Genomic DNA, 14224 nt, shown 5'->3' with positions numbered 1-14224 from the left:
TGGTATAATTTAACAAGTTGAAAATATAGCCTACCAGTGACAATAAAGAATAAAGACTGTACAAAGACTTGACAAGACAACATGGAAATGGCCTAATGCTGAGAGAAATTGCTACAAATCCTGCAGAAAGGGTCTGCAATGCATCCATCAGTTTGAATGACTCCACCACTCTCACAGTGAGCATTAACTTTGATCTTTTAGTAGACACAAGGCTTTTCCAAGGTGGTATCAGCATTTATATTTATTGAGAGATCACAAATCACGGACCCCCAACCACCACCTCCATTTGATCCCCAATAGGGCTAACGAGAAGGAGCTATGAAATCAAAGCCAGGGCTGTGTTTGCAGGGGCAACCCGAGAGGCAAACTTTACCCCCCTTGCTGGCCAGCATCCAGTCAAAGCTCAACAGGAGCCAAGCAAAGTAAACCACTTCCCCTGAGGTTGAGACACCGCTAAATCGTGGAGCAGATTTCCATGCGACGCTCAGGCTGGAGTCTCCCATCAGGCCTCAGCTATTTCACAAAGACGGCAAAACATTGCATGAAGAAAGAATGAGATGTTGTCTAAATGAACATTTATTGACCTTGGGAAATGTTGCACTGACAAGTTCATCTGGCTTCCAGTTCAAACTCTACTCACGGATCTGTATTACACAACTCCACACAACACCAGAAATCTCAGATACATACTGTATACAAGTATGCAAATGCATTATCAGTCCTGGGTAGATTACTCACAAATTGTAGTCTGTTACTCAAGTTACATGAGGAAAAATTGTAGTCAGTAATGTAATTTAGATTACTCATTTTAGTTAATGTATTCTGATTACTTTTGGATTACTTTTAGATTACTTATGATCTGTAACTTGTTTATAAATTTGAATGGGATTATTGTTATAAAAGAGAAATCAAATGTATCCCATTCTTTATTATCAACATCACGTAATACAACTACTAAATTTTTGGAATCTGATTACGTAATACAGATTACATGTAATCAGTTATTACCCAGCATTGTGCATGATCAATGCATAGCAAGCATGAATTTGTTTAACAAACTTAAACAAGTTCCGAATTCAATAGTTAAAGGATTAATTAAACTTCTGTCATCATTTTGAAGAATGTTTTTCTGTCCATATAATTAAAGTCAATGGGGTCCACAGTTTATTTGACATTTCAAAATTGACCAGTTTTATCTATTGTGATGCAGCTGAAAGACTCAATAAATAGTACCGTTCCAAAATTTGGGGGAATTTTTTTTTTTTTTAAAGAAAGTAATAATACACGATTTTTTGAGGTTAAACAAAGCAAATATTATTGGAATACATTTTATAAGAAAGTACTATTTCAGTCTTTTTTACTTAAAAATAGAATGTTTATTTAAATGTGTTACTTGTTTCTTTGCAATTATTTGTGAAATTAACAATTTCACAATTTCTAGTGAAAATTAAAGTAAATTCTACATCAAATACTTTTATTCAGCAAGGAATAAATCGCGGCATTAAAGTGACAGTGAAGGCATTTATAATGTTACAAATACTTCTTATAAATGCTGTTCGTTTGAACATTCTATTAATAAAAAAATCTTTAAAAAATCATGTTTTCCAATGATCAGCAAATCAGCTTATTAGAATGATTTCTGAAGGATCATGTGACACTGAAGACTGGAGTAATGATGCTGAAAATTCAGCTTCAGCCATCATAGGAATAAAATACATTTTAAAATATATTAAAATATAAACAATTATTTCCAATTGCAATAATATTTCACAACAGCACTGTTTTTACTGTATTTTTGATTAAATAAATGCAGCTTTGGTGAGCATAAAGTACAACCACATTTTGAATGGTAGTGTAATTTATCACACTAGTCTCATTATAACATGTATAATGTGATGTTTATCCTGTCGCTACTCTTGAAACTGGAAATGTAATGCTTACATCTTGGCCCTGTGGACTTCCTTTGTAATGTGTTGTTTTTTTTAACTGGTAAAAAAAACTGTGGCAATGCTGACAATGCAAAATGTCCTGGCGTTGCATTATGAACTGCACTCTGACAGTCAGAAACGCAGTGGTATGTGAATCGAGATTACTAGAAGTGCCTCTATTCATAAACTTGTGTATTGTTCTGGCCTCACATTATCCCCAACAACTTTTTAAATCACAATAATATCTTAAGGCAAACCATTGTCATTTAAAGGCATCAAAACAACCAGATGATGAGCAACTGACTAAACAATCTGAACATTTATCAAGAAAACAGGCCTGATTGAAACAAAACATTCAGCAAGTGTGGTTTGACTAAGACAGCCAATTAATTACTGCGGTTAAGACTGGTCATGTGGCAGAAATACCACATGCATAGATTAGCGTGAATGCTAACGCTTCAATAAATCCGATCCCTAGAGTATAATTAATGAGTTAATCACTGAGTTCCAGTGAGCATCTACAAATAAAGTGACCACATCCAACAATGAGCTCCGGATGCCATGTGCGTAAGCGCTGTAAAAGCGAGCGAAGGGTTTGTATTAACCCTGCTGACGTCTGTGAGGGATATACAGTGCATTACTCCTGAAGAATAAGGTCATTTGAGAGAAGCCTCCTGCGCTCAAGATGTTTCACATATGGAGTCCATTTAATCTGAAGCCTGGCATGGATACACACGAATAACAGCATTAATATGTCCTCACCACGAGAGCTTGAGAGAGAACAACGAGTGGGCAACTTTCACCAAGGGCCTAAATGAAACCAAGCATGTGCCACTGTCAACGAGTGACGCCTAAAATCATGGAAGGGATCATTTTGATACAATCAGAGGATTGAAAGTAGTAATTTAGACATCTTTGAAAAAAAAAAAAAATTCATTGAATACTCACTATTACAGAAAAAATCTGCTTAATTGTCACATTATTACTGTTTTTAACTGTATTTTTGATCAAATAAATGCTGCCTTGGTGAACACAAAAATCGTACTGACCCCGAATATTAATAATAATAATACTGATATATAGTATTTAGTATAATATTAATAATATGAGAGTTTCCCTGTGGTTTTCCAAAGTAAAAGTATAGTTATGCCCTATAACAACCACTAAAACACACTAGTTTTGGAAAAAAAAAAAAAAAAAAACTACTTAAAATCTTCTTTCAGTCTGATTGAGATTTTTCCTTTTGATGCAGATTGTGTGTTTTCTGTTGTTCATGTGATGCAGGGTAAAGTAGCAGTACAGTAGCAGATAAAATCGTGACAAACTATCAAAACAGCATGCATCTCACCTTTAACAACACACATAAATCATCATGACAATCTGTCCTGAACTGACAACTCATCCACCCTACACTTTACCAAAGAAAAAAGTAAAATGTTCAAAGTCAACATTTGCATAACGTTCATTTATATCAATCAACCTCTGCATTATCCTTCTTACAATAAGGAAAATAATCAATGACAGCAGCAAACTTTGAGTGAATCAAAGATGTCACATGAACACTGATTTTCCAGATTTAGACACGCACGCACTGACATTGCACATCACACAGATCTGATACCATTACACAAGTCGATTATTAGACTCAAAGTAAATGTCACGAGGTGTTTCAAAATTTCCCTTTCGCCCAACCCTGTGACGTGCCTCAGCAGTAAGTGAACGTTGAGACTCTTTACCGTTGACCTTTAAGAAGTCAAACCTTCCTTGCTAAGGTCTACAGAGCGCCTGAATTTCTGTTTGATCGGCCTACTGTATGACTCTCTTTACAAAAGACCTTAGTGTAAATTTACCCAGCATCCTCTCTGTCCCACAAAACCACCTCTGTGAGAGTGGACGGCCGTTCCAGCAACCGGCGTACACTGCCCCTCTCTGTGTGCTCGTGTCCCGGGCCACACCGCTGATATATGGGCCAGGTTTTCCTGATAAAGAGGCAAACAGCTTCTCGTTTCGACCGGTCTGCTGAATGTGACTCATTAAGCTGCAAACTCACGACAGCTGTGTGATTTAGACTCTTTTGATAGTCACGGCCAATCTGTGTCACTTCATAATGGAGTGGACAGACTGATGCCGTAAAATGCCTTATCAAAGCATTCATTGGAAATGAGAGAGACTGTGATTGCAGACCATGTGTCCTGTGTGACGCCTGATGCTTTTTCGGTTTGGCTCCTGAATAATTTTGTGAATGATGGGCTGTTCGTAAGGAAAATTCAAATTAGAATAACATTGCTGAAGAAAATGTGAATGGTGTTTGAACCATTTCAAGGTGTTGTGGGTGATTCCCAGAGTGTTTCTATGCCGTTTCTATGCAGATCTGGGTGGTTGCTTTCTGAGTCTATGACAGGTGCTTCCTTCAGTTTAAGTCTATGGGATTTTTCATCCATATTAACATCTTCCATGCACAAATGGCAAATTGCACAAAAAATATAATAGCAGTATCAAAGCAAAAAAAGTGAGTAATCGCACACCTCTCCTCAACAAGCTGCACAATTTGAGACATCATTCATAACCCCCACAGCATATACTAAATGTGTAAGACAAGTAATATTTTTTCAAATGTTGTTATATGGGTCAATAACAGAGCATTCATAATAAGTAAAAAAAAAAAAAAAAAAAAAAAAAATCGTCAAACTAATTTCAATTAGTTTAATTTAGTTTTAAAATTTAATTTAGTAGAAAAATACTAATATTAAATTGACAGCCTGAACTAACCTTGTCTTGTATTTTTATATTTTCATTTTAGTGAAAATATACATTTACATTTCATACAATATGCATTTCAGTTTTAGCAATTTTGTTATGCACTTCTGTCATTTGTATTAGTTTTTGTTTTTAAAAACTTATTTTATTTTCATATTTTAATTTTGTAGTTTTAGTAATTTTAGTACTTCAGTTTAAACTTATTTAATTTACAGTAGCTGTCAATACACGTTTTTTAAGTTTATGCTTTTCATCTAATATGTATATTTTATTTCAGTTTTATTTAATTAAATGGAAACTGTTTTTAATAGTTTAATAGTTTTGTTTTCTGTAACTTCCTGAATGTTGGCTGCACTACTTTGATTTGGTGGACAAAGGTTTTTCAAATATTAATAAGCAGTGAAGCACACTTCAAGCAAGTTTTTTTTTTAACTTTTTTCCCCCAAGAATTAAATTCTTTTAAGGTAACACTTTAGATTAGGGAACACATATTCACTATTAACTAAGAGTTTTCCCACAATAAACTCCTAATCTGATGCTTATTAATAGTTAGTAAATTAGTTGTTAAGTTTAGGTATGGGGTGGCTCAAGGGATCTAAAATATGGTCATGTAGAATAAGGCATTAATATGTGCTTTATAAGTCCTAATAAACAGCCAATGTGCTAGTAATATGCATGCTAATACGCTACTAGTAAATAGTGAGAATTGGTTACCTAAAATTATTTTAACAGAAGAGATGTTTTCAAGTCATTGTACTTTATGTCTGAATTAGTGGTTGACCGATATGGGATTTTTAAGGGCCGATGCCGATATTGAGAAATCAATCTGGCTGATTGGACGATATGAGGCTGATATAATACATGTAATTACAGTAAATGAGAGACATGCAGAAAATTGGTGAAACTAAATGAACATTTATTATGCATAAATATTTATTAAAACCTAAATTTAAAAAATGTAAACAATTGAGGTAATAATTAGTGCAGCCTTTCCTTTTCTTTTGCTTAAACATCTACAAAAAAAATAAATATATATATATATAACCTAAACAATTAACATGTAAACAGCCTTTCTAACATTAATATTTAATATTCTAACATTAATATTTAATGAACAAATTAATATTCATAAATTAATGTCAAAAATAGTATGTGTAATTCAAGGTACAATATGTACAATACATGGTTTACCAAGCAACAGGTTGTTTTAATTATAGTATGGGATAGTTGGTTAATAATAAAGATATATGTCTCTGATCTGTTTCGTTTTTGCTTTTCTGTTTCATTGTAAAATAATACAAGCCTGAAGGCATATAATTACATGCTTGGTTATCAGTATATAGCAGCATTAAATAAGACTGGAACATATGGAAAGGTATACTACACGCGATATTACGGCAATCATGGGCAATCAAATACAGCGGATATTCCTGAATAAACACAAAGGAATTCAAACGTATTATTATTACTTAACATAGAGTTCTCGTGTCGACCCAGTTTTCATTCTGGAGTGCTTTTGAGTCCACCGGAAAACAGTATCTTGTTTAGAAGTAGCCGAGAACAACGCGCATATCTGAGGAAGAGCCAGTCGCGAGATTTTTGATTGTTTGTGAGGTAAACACGGTTTCAATTTTGTTTGAATTCGTTCATATCACATCTGTGTCTCCAACCAGAGCTGCCGCTGGGCTGCGGATCTGATGTCTCACGGTACGTTTGAATAAGACTTTGCTGCACGCCGGAGTGTTAACACAACGTAGCGTTACAACGTCACGTTAGAAAGTGAATGACGTTTGGTGCTGGCTTCACATCTGAGTGGCTTGTCCTAAGCATAAATGCACAATATGGTGTCATAATCCGTTTTGAAAAGCATCGGCCACACGGAAAGACTTATCGGCCCGATGCCGATATTAAAAAAATTCCAAATATCGGCCGATATATCGATCGACCACTAGTCTGAATCACATTTTGTGTTTTGAGTAAATTAACAGAAAAAAAACATTATTTGTCACGTCATTGACCCATATTGTGGATCTTTACAGCTATCATGTTTTTGTCAGTGTTATTTTGATTCAAATTACGTATCCAAAAATAATAAAGCAGTCTGGGAAACTTTCACACACGTCTAACCCACACACAAACAAAGGGAGCGTGGAGGTTGAGCTGATGGATTGCTGAAGTTTAGCTGTCTGGATCACGCTCTGGAGGCCCAGCACATTTTTGTTCTCTGGCACGGCTCATTGGCTCTCACCGTCCCACTCTTGTTTTTGTTTGTCTGGGCTTCGCACGTGGGCAGGAGGACTAGAATGCCAAACGGCTCCATGAATCAACGTGTCATTGGGGTCAACTGCATTCAGGCTGGTTGCCAAATATGACGGACGTGCTTGTCTGTTGTGCGGACAAAAGACTTGAGTCCTGCTGACAGTTAAAAAAAATCATCAGTTATCTTAAATATCATCATTTTTGCATTGCAATGTTATTAGGAGAATAATGGCACTAGGAAAAAAGAAACATTCGGTTCAAACAACTTGATCGCAATTTATTCTTCTTGTGATTCTGTGGGCCTTTTACAGTTTTGCCGCACAATCTGCATTATGGGCTGAGAGGGTCTTGTGTAGGTTATTTGACATTTATTGCTCCTACGAAACACTTAGTCGGGGGTCTAACTTTCACTGTCTACAACAGTGTTTTTTTTATCTCAACCTACATCTGCTACTGTATCGCCGACAAACAGTTCTTTCCACACACTCCCTCTCCTTTGCTTTATGTCATTCTCGCTCTCTCTCTTTCACGTCTGCAACTCATCTTGTGCCTGTTTGACAGCCTCCACAATGCACCATAGAGAGCCCTTGACCAGAAATTACTTTAAGGAAGGGACGGCGGTCAGCTTTACAGCTCTGCTGACGTCAATGGCATAATTCAAATACTAACCAGGGTGCAATGCTTTCAGACCTGCACTGCCGCTCTGCAGCCTGGGTGAACAGAAAATCTGGACTGGAATTGCAATGTGAGAGAAAACATCTAGGAGGTTTAGAGCGGCATAGAACAGATCGGGGAAGAGAACGATTTTTTTTCTCGCAAACACATTCAAATTGAAACAACAAAAATGCATTTCCAAGCAATAAAATCAGTTGAATATATGATGAAGTGCATATTTGCCAAGTTTTGTAAGCAAGTAAATAATATAATATAATGTAATATAATATAATATAATATAATATAATATAATATAATATATTAATAACAGTTCTCATGGATTTGGACTTAGCAGTAATAGTTAATGAAGTTATATTTGCATAGTTTGGTATTAAATATATACAATTATTAATAATAATAGAAAATATTATTATGAAAAACAATCATGTAAACTCACACATTCTCTAGCATGCACGCATGGTGTGTATGTGTGCACACTGTTTACACATCCTGTAACATCTCGTCAGAATGTGAACAACAGCAAGTCTGCAGCAATCGTGCTAATATGGTTTACAACCGCTAATAATGTCTGAGTTGCATCAGCACGGTAACCACTAAAACTGTTTACTCATTCACATCCACTCTTACATACAAACTTGAACTAATTAGTGGCTTCATGTCGATTTTGGATAATTAGGTCACACTTAAAGAGATCTAAATATCAAACTATAGTGGAATCCGCAAAGACATGATGCTAGAATTTTTCTGGAGCTTCTTTGAGCCAATTTTGCAACTTTTAACTAGCTGGTGTTATTTAGTGGATGTATGAAGTCAGTTCTTCTTTTGTGTCTAAAGAAGTACATTGACTATGCACGTGATCCACTATCATCTGACAACCAGAAAGTGCCATAATATTATTCGCCTTCATTTTAAACAGTATTGTATTATATACGTGTATTGTATTGTATTGTATTGCAATGCAATGTATTTTTATTGTTTTATTTACTAAGTGGCAAGTAAAACTGATGAGGCCGATCATTTTGCTCCAGTCCAGGCAGTGTTTTTTTTCTTCCTGTCATTAAAGCAGCATTCATCCTGACAGTCCGTTGCACTGCCTTCCTGCTCCAGCATGACGGGCCCTTGGCAGTGCGAGAGAGAGATTTACATGAGAACGTATAAACCAAGGCCGGAGGATGAGACCTCTCTCCCTGAAGAGCCTGGCTCCTGATGAAAGTTCTTCTCTTTATTTTCTGTGTTTTTTCTGCCTCTCTGTTCCTCCCTAATTTCTCTGGAAGTGTTTTATGAAGCCGCGGTTCAGGGCCAGGCCACTGGCAACAGAGCCTTATGACGGCACAACGACCCTAAAAACCTCTCTCTCTCTGCTACTTTGACTTAAGATTCAGTTGAAGACACACAGCTGTAATCACAATTTTGTTTTCAATAGAGTCTACTAAACACAGTTTTACTCAAAACTATGGTGTAAGATATTTATTTATAGAAACATCAGGACTATATATGGGTTATACTGATAGTACATTATGTTTGGTTTGGTGTGTCTGGTTTTTGTTGTATAAATTTATGATGATGATGATTAATATTAAAATCAGCAACAAAAACCAATCAATTAAAACATTAAAAATAACAATTTTATAACAACAACAACAAAGTATTGTTATTATTGTAATTATTATTATTATTACTGAAATAAACAACAAAACAATAATAATTAAATCAATAATAATATAAAAAGATACAATAAATATATAATAAAATAAGGTATTTGATTTTTTACATTTTTGACATCTTTAGCTAATTTGTTTATGATGATGATGATTATTAAAACCAGCACAACAAATAAATTAATTAATTAATTAATTAAAACAATAGCAATTATTTTATAACAACAGCTGTAATTATTGTTGTTGTTATTTTAAAATAAAAATAATAATAACAGAAAAAAACAATAATAATTAAACCAATAATAATAATAATAATAATTATAATGAAATGTATAAAATAGTAAATATATACTAAAATAAGGTATTTAATTTTTTTACCTTTAGATAATATATACTGAAATATACTGAAATATATATATACAACTGTTTTGGTTATCAGCATTCTTCAGAATATCTTCTTTTAGAATAAGCAGGAGAAAGAAACTCATACAGGTGTGGAATGATGGTGACAGAATTTTGATTTCTGGGTGAACTATCCCTTTAATTTACTTATTTATTTAATGGCTCTTAATTTATTAATGTATGTGTATGTATTAAGTAATGAATAAGTTAACCTGTTGTGAGAATGAATGGAGTAAAGGTGAAAGTAACATTTCAGTTAAAGTACTGAGCAATGAAGCTCCTCTAATCAAACAGCAGCCACATCCTGATGCTGTGTTATTACACACAGAACCAGCCAGCAACGACAGCGGCGTGCGTGAGGACTGTGCAACATCACACACACTCTGATTTCCTCTGGCGTTCTTGATATGCTTGTGCAACGTAAGTGAGCACAGTTTTCCACCATTTTCAGCATGTGAGCGTGTGCTTCTTCCTGCCAGGACCATGAGGCGTCTGCACTTTCAAACACACAGGAAGTGAAGGTACTAGTAGGTGGGTGGTGACTGACGTCAATGAGGCTAAGAGGCCTCTGAAACAGGAACCAAAACATCCCACAATCCTTTGCCCCCCTCCTCGCAACTCTCAGCTCAGTAGATCAGTGGCTATTTACACCTGGAGCGCGCGCACACACACACACACACACACACACACACACAGCTCACAAGCAAACACCTGCAGGCGGGTCAAAGACAAAGAGGGGTTTTCAAGCATCAAAACAAAAAAAACAAGAGTTTCATAAAGATTTAATTTTTTCCCCCTGTGTACAGAATGTATCCCATTTAATTGTAAATCTTTACCAATCTCTGCCACTACCCTTCAAAAACAGTTTTACCCAGTTGTCAGCAATAAGTTTTTTAATCATGTAAAATATAATAAAATTTAGCATGATCATTTTTTTCTCTTATATATAATAAGTACAGGTCAGAATAAATATGTTGTTTCATTTTTACATAAATATATCTGTGACACTGGAGCATTATTTAACCCATATTTTAACATTTTATTTTCACAGAAGTAATTAAAGTAAAAGTACACAGTTAAATTGCATTTCATTTGCTTTATTTATATAAAATCACTTTTGTAAAATTGTTTGTCTAAACAAGTCTCGTCTTTGACCCAGGCACATTTACTACACTCTCAACATAAACTAAAAAAAAAAACACTCACGAAAACATGTCTAGGCCACATTTTACCCCAAATATTAAAAGAAAGAAGAAATTTTTTTGAATTTTGACATTATTTTCATGACAATTAAACACATTTTGCTCCAATTTCTACTCGCTATATGAGAATGTTTTTTTCCTTTCTTTTGAGTTGTTACAGTAATTTCCATTATTCTCAATTTGATTAAATTCTCATTTGATTCAGGTTAATTTTTTTTTATTATAAGTTTACATGTACAAATACTACCATTATGTATAAATACACTATCATGATGAACAGCTGGAACGGAATCAATCTGTTCCTTTTTTCAATTCCAGTGAAATGACAAAATAAAATGGCATCAAATTTGATGACATTATTCTCAGAAAATAATTTAATCATTAGAAGTATCAACTAACAGGGAATGTAATGCTGCTTTATTGTTCTCAGAATGATTTCAAAATGATATTATGGAATGTTCCTCTAACCTAGTAGTAACGTTCATATTACATTTAAAAAAACGGGATGTTTTGAATGTTTAAAAAACATTCTAACATCTAAAAATGAGATATAGCGTTTTCCTAACAATTTAAATAAATAAATAAATAAATCTTGAAAAATAAAAAACAGGTGTTTTAACTGTCGAGAGGACATTTCAATGTATTGTTTTCACAACGTTTTCAAATGATAGAATAAAATATCCCTTTAACCCTCACATAACCAAAAAGTAACCTTGTATTAAACACTAAAAAACATTCAGAAATAATGTTTTCATAACTTAACGGGAATGTTAGCAAAACATTCTCAGAACATATTTTTATCAGCTGTGATGCAGTAGAAAATGTTGGGATTGTTTATTAAAATTCCATACCGTATATGTGTGTGTTTGATCATTTATGTTTTTTTTCTCTCTTGTAAATAAAAAGTATACACCTCTTTAACCCTTGAACAACATCTAAATTATTTAAAAGAAGTGAATTATTCTAATTCATGTATACATTTTAAATAATATACCTAGTATTAAAATTATACTAATATTAAAATATCTAATATATATAATTTAATATTTTTTTCTTTTGATTTTAGGGTGAAATATGACCTGGACTCATGACAGATTTAACGAGCTTCGCCTACTTGTAAACTCTCACACAAACCTCTGAACACTTTCATGAATTTTATTAACAGAGCTGTGGCGCACACAATCCAGCTCTTTTTATGTATGCACGCTTACGCAAGCATGACTATTCACACCCGCACAAACGCACACACAATAAACACAGCTTGTTATATGCGTCGCTGGGCTGCATTTACGCACATTGCGTCTCTGTGGTTTGTGTGTGTGCAAGAGGGCATACAAACATGTTATCTTACTCAAACTTTCATTCTTCCCCCTCCACCCACACTCACACCCTCATTTCTCTTCTTCAGAGACGCTGGGATTTTCAGGCCGCTCAGATGGAGAGAGTTGCAGTGGCCATCGTACAAACAGTGCTGAGGAGTCTTTAAAACACGCACAAGAGCCCAACAACACATGCTGCTTCGTTTCACAAAGAACAAGAACATGCTGGCTCATATTGCACCCCAAAATTAAAAAGGAGATAAATCAGAAATGATATTTTACATTATGAAAATTATGCTTACAAAAATATAATTAATGACAGTAATATATTGTTTACATTTTTTTTTTTTTGCATCCCATGAATTACTTTTGCATATCATTTGCTTTGTTGCAAAATAGGCACTTTTTGTAACATTGTTACAATGTTGCATTTTCTTCTTGATTCAGTTTGCTCTTACAAGGCAACGTTTCAAAGTGCACCAAAATGCGTTTATGCAAGTCACATGTGAGCAAATCTGTCCTCTTATTGATCCGAGTGCATAAACCTAACTGAAAATGTCCTGGCAGAAAATGACCTTTTCAGTTTTTTTCTGCATGTTGTTAAGAAAATGAATGTACAAGAAATGCACAAGGTTCTGAAACAAAAGCTCTAATGAGCCAGGAGTGAAAACACTCTACCATCTATATGCTAAACACGATGACAAACTGAACTGGAAGTGACTCATCTTTGCAGTCACAAGCATACCAAATTTGAAGTCCAGTAGAATTGTACAATAGAATCAGAACGCTCCTACTCCTAAAACCAGCTACTTCTGGTTAGTAATAACAGCTTGCAAATCATGCTCTGTGGCTGTATTGTATTGTATAAAGCGCTATACAAATGAAGGCTGTGACATAAATTGGCCATTTAAATGTAGGCATTCGGGAGAACAAGGAAAATTCCCAGTGGGCTACTCATAAATTTGTCCAGTAGCAGTGTTTGCGACAAGAAGCTATTTTTAGCAATACACACTCTAAAAAATGCTGGGTTAAAAAGGGACAAACCCAGCTATTGGGTTGTTTTGACCCAACCGCTGGGTCAAAACAACCCAATAGCTGGGTTTGTCCCTTTTTAACCCAGCGCTGGGTTTTATTTAACCCAGCATTTTTTAGAGTGCATATTTGCAATAAAAAAAAAAACTACTGTCATCTGTAACGTTATATTCTAAAATATTCTGAGATCATCATCATCCTCTGAATGTTCTCATATAGGGAACTTGTATGGCTTAATATAATGTAAATGATTTCTCTTACTGAAATATGTAGTAGAATTTACATTATTTAAAAAATCCACATAGTTTTGTACATATTTTGGACTATGGGTGGCGCCATTGTTTCGATGACGTCAAACACAACTTGGAAAACACAGCTCGGAAAATAAAATACTGATTCAATGGTAGTGCCAGTGGCTCACTGAGTGCAACCATTTGACGTCATCGAAATAATGGCGCCCCCCATAGTCCAAAATATGTATAAAACGATGTGGATTTTAAAAATAATGTAAATCAAAAAATTGTTCCTGAATGATCTACGAAACGTTTTTGTAACGTTTAAGTAACGTTCTAATCACGACCAAAAACTGGAAATTTTAAACGTTCTTTGAATGTTAATTAAAAATAAACATTCAAATAACGTTATATTTTGGGTGAATATAAAGTTAGTAGAATGTTGTAAGAAACGTTTTTGCAACCTTTAAATAACATTTTGTTCCCACAATGCTTTTATAACCTAAATTTGTTTGATGAATGTTGCTTAAGAAGTTCAGTATGTAATTTGTTATTTATTTGTATATTCTTGTTGAAATGTTGAGTTAAAAATGCGGCTGGTCTTGGGCTGAAGATAGGCCCCAATCCAGCCATGTTCAAATGTATATATTTATTCATTTATTGGGTCCTTTGATATGTCCCACCCTAACAATGGAAAGAATCCTGAGCTTGTTAACTAAATACTGACTTTAATAATAATTTATATATAATATAATATAT

At 34.4% G+C, this 14224-nt stretch overlaps 1 protein-coding gene across 1 annotated transcript in view; it reads right to left on the bottom strand.

The window, feature by feature from the left end:
* The window catches only part of LOC107671696 (cAMP-specific 3',5'-cyclic phosphodiesterase 4B-like), a 62329-nt gene that overhangs the window by 14341 nt on the left and 33764 nt on the right, over positions 1-14224 (bottom strand). The gene's annotated exons all lie outside the window — the stretch shown is intronic.

Source organism: Sinocyclocheilus anshuiensis, unplaced genomic scaffold, assembly GCF_001515605.1.
Source record: "Sinocyclocheilus anshuiensis isolate Anshui unplaced genomic scaffold, SAMN03320099.WGS_v1.1 scaffold524, whole genome shotgun sequence".
NCBI classification, from domain to species: domain Eukaryota; kingdom Metazoa; phylum Chordata; class Actinopteri; order Cypriniformes; family Cyprinidae; genus Sinocyclocheilus; species Sinocyclocheilus anshuiensis.
The sequence above is the reverse complement of the archived record's forward strand: the minus strand, read 5'-3'. Positions and strand labels throughout refer to the sequence as shown.